Genomic DNA, 7,356 nt, shown 5'->3' with positions numbered 1-7,356 from the left:
ATACATCCTTCCTAGTGGTTAATTGCTGTACAAGATGCGGACATGATATCCTATTTACAAACACCATTAGAACAAATCCATCTATTCATTAAGAGAATGTAACTCTATATCTATCCTAACCACTTTGAATACACAGATACAAAATGGACATTCATCTGTATCCCTTTTTTTTGTTAAGTTCCGTTATTTGAATATTATAGGTGTGTAAACTCTGTAAAATATTCTAAAAGAGTCCAGTAGTCCATAATAGTATTGGGTCTTCCGCTTCACTGGCAATGTCAGAAATTGTTGACCTGAGTCCCCCACAGCTCAACATAACAGCATGGCTTTACTTCTTATACTTTGTTTTTATACTTTTCTGCTGGATGGTTAAGATCAAGTTAAAGCAGGACCTATGCAACAAGAGTTGTATCTTTTGGGTCTGATAAGGTCAGTGAAATCCCCTCAGGATTTATCCTGAGGTCCTGTACCTCAGAATGTAGAACCTTTGTCAGTGTGAGCCATGTGGATGAGTCACAGCCATTGCTTGGCCAATATGCTCTCTGTGAAAGCCTGGGATAATGTTTTTGCTACAGGCTCTCACCACACAGCTCCAACTCCTAGTGATCCTCCTGTTTCAGCCTCCCCAGCCCTGGGATTACAGGCACTCACCACCACGACTGGACTCGGTTGCCGGCTCAGCATGCCCGGGGTGAGGCTGGCCTGGCATGTGATGCCAGAGATCAAACTCTGGCCCCTGTGCTTGCCTAAACATGAGCTTAGTTCACTGAGCTATTTCGCCAGCCCGATAATGTGATATTTAAACTAGTGTGCCTAATTTGTTTCACTTAAAATTGTGTTACAAAGTGCATCCATTTTCCTACAAATGACTCAAACTTCTCTTTGTTATGGCAGAGTAATACTTCACTGCATTCAGCTACCACCTATTCTTCATCAATTCATCTATGATGAATATTTTTTGTCTAGGCTTTGTGATTCTCCCCCTACTTACTGCTCTGTTACTTTGTGTGGTACACTGAGTACTTTCTTTCCCAAAAGATGCCCATTTGAGGGTTTACCAACTTACCATAGATCTGAGAACTAATGTTTTTAGAATGGCAGAGGCAAGGATCATTCAATTAACGTTTGCATGTCTCCTTAATACTAAAAAATGAAAATGCTCTCTTACTCTATGTATTCCAAAAATATATATGAGCTGAAAACTCAGGTAACAATATTTTATCACTGTCTTATTGCAGCCCAAGGGGAAAGAACAGAAGCCAAGACAGAAAAGCCCTGGACTTCCTAAAATAGCACCACCTTACATCTCCTGGAGTGAGGGGAACATTTGCAAATTTGCACCCCTAGTGACCAAAGTGTTGCCTCGCACAGCAAGCAAGCCGGGCACCACCCACAAGGAGCTTCCCTGGGCAGAGACCTGAGTCCCCTCCATAGTGCTGACCAGCCGACCTGTGAGAAGTGGGTGGGGCTTGGGGAGAGCTGTGTCTGCGCAGTGACTTCCAGTCCATTTAACTTTTTACATTAAATACTTTCAATTGTGTTTTTAATATTTATATAGAAAATAGCTGGTGCATTCTTACAATGTGAAAATATTTCACCCATGCCATTCCATCCTGCCTCCATCTCCATTTTTTGCCTGATTCGTGCTATGATGAGGTTATTGTTATTGATTTAATTGAAAAGATCTAGAAAATTTGTTGAAAGTGGCTGTTGTAAGCTAGTGAGAGGGAAAAGCTGTACAAGAGAAATGGTTCTTTTAAAAATTTTGTTCTTTTGAAACTGCCAGCTCTGTAACTGCTTCGTGGCTTTGTAATTGCTTTCTTGACCCTGTAGACACGAGAGCACAGCTGAACATGCAGGATGCCTGACCGCACCATCGTAGACCGCACCTTCATGACCTGGTGAGCATTAATCTCCCGTTGGAAATGCTGGCCCCACCCCGCTAGCTCATCAGGAGAGCTGCCAGGCTGTACTTTCCCACCTCTGTGCCTCCTCCTTGTGTCACATAAAAACCCAGGATTGGGGCCTGACATTCTGGAAATGATCCCAGTCAGTACCTGTAGATGTAAACAAATCTGCCTCCAAATCCCGGGTGTTCTTGTGATGTTTCTGCCTGTCCTTGCACTAGTAGGTCTTCAGGTTATATCTGAGGCTTAAGTGTATTTACATGTGTGGCTTTTAGTTACAAGAAAACGAGTTTGAAAATTTCATTATAAAATACATCAAAATGCACCATGATCAGGAGAAATACTAAAATAAGGGATAATTTAGTGACTTTCTTAATAAACTTCTAACCAGCTGATTCAGACTTAATCTTACCTCAGTTATAGACTTTATACTTCCTGCTAAAATTTCCAGTATCTATTGTCATTTAAAAATTTCTTAATAAGTTTTTCCAAAATGTATAGAATCTTCTTGTAACATATGCTTCAATTTTTGTAGACTTTTCTTTTTCACAAGGACAACCTCCAGCAAGACAGCAGCATCCTTACTTGCTCTCTACGCTCTACACATTTGAAAATGAACCCTGAGGGGCCAGTGAGATAGCTCAGCAATCTAAAGCGCTTGCTTAGCCAGGCCTAGAGACCGCAGGTCAATCCCGGCACCACATGCAGTGCCAGCCCTGCCCCCAGGGCCAGCTGAGTTGGCCACAAAGAAAACAAAATGAACTCTGAGATTATCGTCAGAGGTGAAAACAGAATGCAGAGTCTAGCCTTCAATGCAAAATGTCACTTTCTTTATTTTTTGCATCAAAATAATTTTTCTTTCTGGTGTCAGGCTCATTATTTTTGATGTTAAAGAAGAGAAAGAACAAGATAATTATGAAAATAAAGATTTTTGCAATCTTCCCGGATGTCCTCACATTAGAAAATACGCAGGTTTCTAAGAGAGACACTGGAGGAATCTAGAGAACAACAATTGGGCCCTGTAGAGCCAGCTGCTTTGTGGTTGTCCTCTTCGCGCTGTTGGGGGACTACGCTCCACACGTCCTTTGGGAGGAGTGGCTCTAGTAAGGATTGCGAGTGAAAGAATTCCGTGCCTACACGTCAATGGATGAAGAAAGGCCTCCCAAAGAGTGACAGAAAGTCTATTTTATTCAGTTTTGCTTGCTCTGTCATGGATTTGAAGAACTGTCTCTCAACGTGCAGAACATGGTTGGTCCATCAGCACAGGCCGGTGCACTTCAGGCGAGCTGCTGGTCTATTCGTGTTTCATTCCGTGAGCTGTGAAGCGGCTCCCCGCCCAGCGTGAGGCGTCAGAGCGAGTTCCAGGCGTGCTCAGCTGTGCAAGCTGCAGCGGGAAGCGGCCTCAGACGCAGCGCTCGGGCGGGTCAGAGCAGAGGTGGCCTCGAGCGCTCCGAAGGGTCCCAGCTGGTCAGCCAGTGAGCTTCAAGTGGGGATGGGAAAGGGCACGACGCAGGATGGCTTCCTGTGCGCTTCTGTCCTCTTGAGTGAAATTTGGAAGTTTCAGTTTAAGCGTGGGACTGTCTATACTACAGAAAAAAGAAACATGCCTGCAGCGTAAAGCACCAGTACACTCTTCTGAAAAGTGGAGCAGCAGCGAATCGCACAAATTACTCATTTGACTGATTACCCGGATAATACTGTGTTATTTTATTTATGGGATTGGTTAATTTACTGTGAACTGAAACAGTGGACTCCCGGTCTGATGGCAGTAAGCCACTCTGATAGTGTGGTTTGGGTCCTCCTGGCCTTTGTGCTGTATTTTAGAAGGTCCAGCCTGCCTCACTGATGGTTTGGTCCAGTTTCTCCTCCTTGTTTGCTCTTCATGCCATGTTCGCTCTCCTGGACTGGGAGAAAATCCTAAGGAGGTCTTTTCTACATGTAGGACAGATCGACTCTTATAACTTCCTCCTCTAAGCTTGTATCTTGTTTGATTATATTTTCTTGTAATTACAAAACTAGTTGCAGTAGCAATCAGCCAGTAGTTAAACAGCCAGCAGTCAAAACTGGAGTCAAAACAACTAATAATTTCTAGTGAGTACTGTCTCAAAACACCTTTTGATTTTTTAAAGAAACATTAAAAAGAAAATAAGCTGCAGCTAGAAACCCACCTCTACATAAAATTTTGCTCACTGATGCAGAGGTGCACATCTGTGTCAGGAGTTACAGGGGGAGATTTATGCGAAATAATCAGGTCCACTACCACTTAATTGGGAAATTGGCTTGTGAGGTTGTCTTTCATTTACTTAATATATTTTGTTATTTTTAATTTTGGCTTCTATTATTATTGTCATTATTACTATTATTATTATTATTTTGGTAGTGAATAATCACCAGAGAGCTCCTTTTTGAAATGTTATATACCTGAAAATAATTTCTTGCATTTTTTCCAAGTTAATAAGAAAGAACAGTAAACTCCCACATAAAAATGTATCCATCTCTGAATGTGCAGAGTATTAAATCCTGTGACTAGTAATTTTTGGCATGATGCTTACTGTTGCTAAGTAATGCAAGCAACAACCATGGATTCAACATAAGACAAAATGAATAACTGGTAATGTACAGACGCTTTTATTCTTAACAATCTGATGGAAATAAGAATTTTCTCTAGCATAGAGATGCCCCTGTTCATCTTCAGGTTGTAACTTTAAACATCTTAAGTAGAAATGTTTTCTACTATGAAATATGGCAAATCTTGCTTAGTCTCTCACTTATCAGGTTTCACTGACAACATGTAAATGCGTAAGGTATGCATTAATTGAAACAATCAGTATTTTGAAGTAGGTCAGAAGGAAAACATTAGTCAAAATTAGTGTGCTACACACTCAGCTGACTGAACTGCTCTGTGCGATGATTTGGTTGATGCTGTGAGCAAGTGCACATTCCTCCCAAGGGTTCAATGCTTGGGTTTTCTAAAGTAAACAAGAAGTAGTTAATGGGATAAAAGCATAGACTTTTTATTATAGTTTTACATGACACCTGCACCTTCCAGTTAGAGACTCAAACACGCAGAGGGAATGTCATTTGATGTTTGGCTGGATGTCACCCAGGCAGAACAGTCCAAGTGCGACTGAGTGGACGAAGGGCATGAACGCAGCAGGCTGGGTGAGAACGCGATGCACGTCTTCTGCTTAGCGTTTCTTCCCTGTCCAGAGGATGGGGCCGGGATTCCTCTGGGATGGGAGTCTTCGGATCACCATTGAATAAAATCAGTCAGAAAATTTATAGAAGGTCGAATCTTTCACAGAGTGGCAGGACAGATCGACTCTTATAACTTGAAAAGAATGACAGTGACTTTCTTAGATTTTATGGCTGGATTGGGGAAAAGGACTTGTGGTCTGTATGATCCACCCCGATGAAGGGAAACTCTTTTAGGTATCGCTCCCCTGGGAGAAAATGAAGGGAAGCAGAGCTGCAGGAGCAAGTGTGATCGCAGGGAGAAACTTACCTCCTTAGGCCTTTGCTTCGGAGTATCTACTGCCGTGTGAGCCCCAGTGACTGCAGAGTAACCCACACAGCTTGTGTATTCTCTCCCCTTGAATTATACTTCACACTAGCGAAACGTTAATAGCACTTCTATTTCTGCCATTGGTGACACCACAGTAATTCATTATTTCAAATAACATCCGTGTAAAATTGAAAATCTAGAAACAAGGCTCCCTAGAGTTAAGATGTTGAAGAGTGGTACACATCTAGTTCATACGTGTTCCCTTAAAATGTACACACTTAAAGAATTCTTGTAATTGAAAGGGAATAATACGTTTCCACAAAAATTGTGCTTAAGCTTCATTTCATATTTTTAAATTCAAATAGTTCTCAGTTTCCTCATTTATAAGTAATGTAGCCATCCGTTAGCTGTTGGAGATGTTAAAACCATAAACACACATATTATTAATTAATTGCAATGAGAAGCTAAGCAGTATGTGCTTCTAAGCTATACATGGATCACAACAGCAGAAAGAAAAAAAAGCTGAGTAATGTTCAAGTGACCTTTTAATTTCTGTGTTTATTGTTAGTCTTTTTTTTTTTTTTTTTTTTTTTTAAACAGTACGAGGCATCAAACTCGGGAACTTGCACTTGCTAGGCAGGTGCTTACGCCACTCAGTTATATATCCCTGCCCTGACCATTTAATTTTTGAGCATAACTATAAACTATATTGACATAAATCTTTACTGTATTTTGACTTTACACATAATTCAAACTGAGTTCCTAGTTCCTCATCCAAAACAAACAACAACAACAACAAAAAACAAGAAACAAACCAAAAATCAAACAACTCTTATTTTGATGAGCTATTGGACATTGCTATTTCTAAAGCCCTTTTTACTAGCTATAATTTCATAAGAAATTTAGAAACAGACAAAAATTGTAGATTTTTGTCATCATTGTGTGCTTTTTTATACTATCTAATGTATAAGAAGTACAATACAGTGCCTCTTGATTTTTAACTTCATGACAAACTTAGAAGAAACTGAAAAATAAAACTTGGGACTGTTTATATAGGACTTAGAATAAAAACAGTATGCCTTTCAATAGTATAAAACTATGGTCATGAATTCAAGAAAAATATTAGTATTAAAGACTATATATTCATAAAACTTATTTATAATTCTTTTAAAAGTTTCACTGATAGTTAAGATTTTTCCATAGTAATGATCCTTTGCATTTGTTTCACTTTCAGTTATGATTTTATTCCAAATCCCTACACACACCTTTTTATCAAGACTTTCTCATATGAATTTATGTAATGTTTTGAGAGGTGTGAAATTTATTCCAGCCATTCTTATAATATGAGTTGAAATCACATTTTGGTACTGATGCTTTTTAAAAAAAAATTACTTATAGTTGTTTCTTTCTTTCTACTAGAAAAACTTGTAGTCTTACTTTCTTTCACTACTAGATCAGACTCATGGTGATCTGCTTGTTTACAGCCTCCCAAGAGTTGGGATTACAGGTGCACAGCACCACACTCAGTCTCACAGTCTCAGTCACAGTCTCAACACACCCCAAGGGTGGGGCTGGCACCGCAGGCGAAGGGATCGAAACCCAGCCCTGTGCCTTCTTGCAGGCACTTTAATCTGCTGAACTTAATTGACTTATAGTTTGTGGAAATAAATATGATTTCTTACAGTATAGATGGATTTGATACATATTTTTTCGAGACAGGCGCTTCATGGCACATAGACATGCACACACACATGCACAAACACATTGAGCTCTGTGTGTGTGTATGTGTGTGTGTGTGTGTGTGTGTGTGTGTGTGTGTGTGTTCCAAATGCCTTCTTGTTAGGCATTTGGAAGATGAAGCCCCTCTGGCAGCTCTTAGCTCTGTGTGAGCTGACTGTTGCATAACCCTGTCCTGTGACGTTCCTGCCCTCCACTGTTCATCTC

Source organism: Octodon degus, unplaced genomic scaffold (assembly GCF_000260255.1).
Source record: "Octodon degus isolate 3935 unplaced genomic scaffold, OctDeg1.0 scaffold00129, whole genome shotgun sequence".
NCBI lineage: Eukaryota > Metazoa > Chordata > Mammalia > Rodentia > Octodontidae > Octodon > Octodon degus.
The sequence above is the reverse complement of the archived record's forward strand: the minus strand, read 5'-3'. Positions refer to the sequence as shown.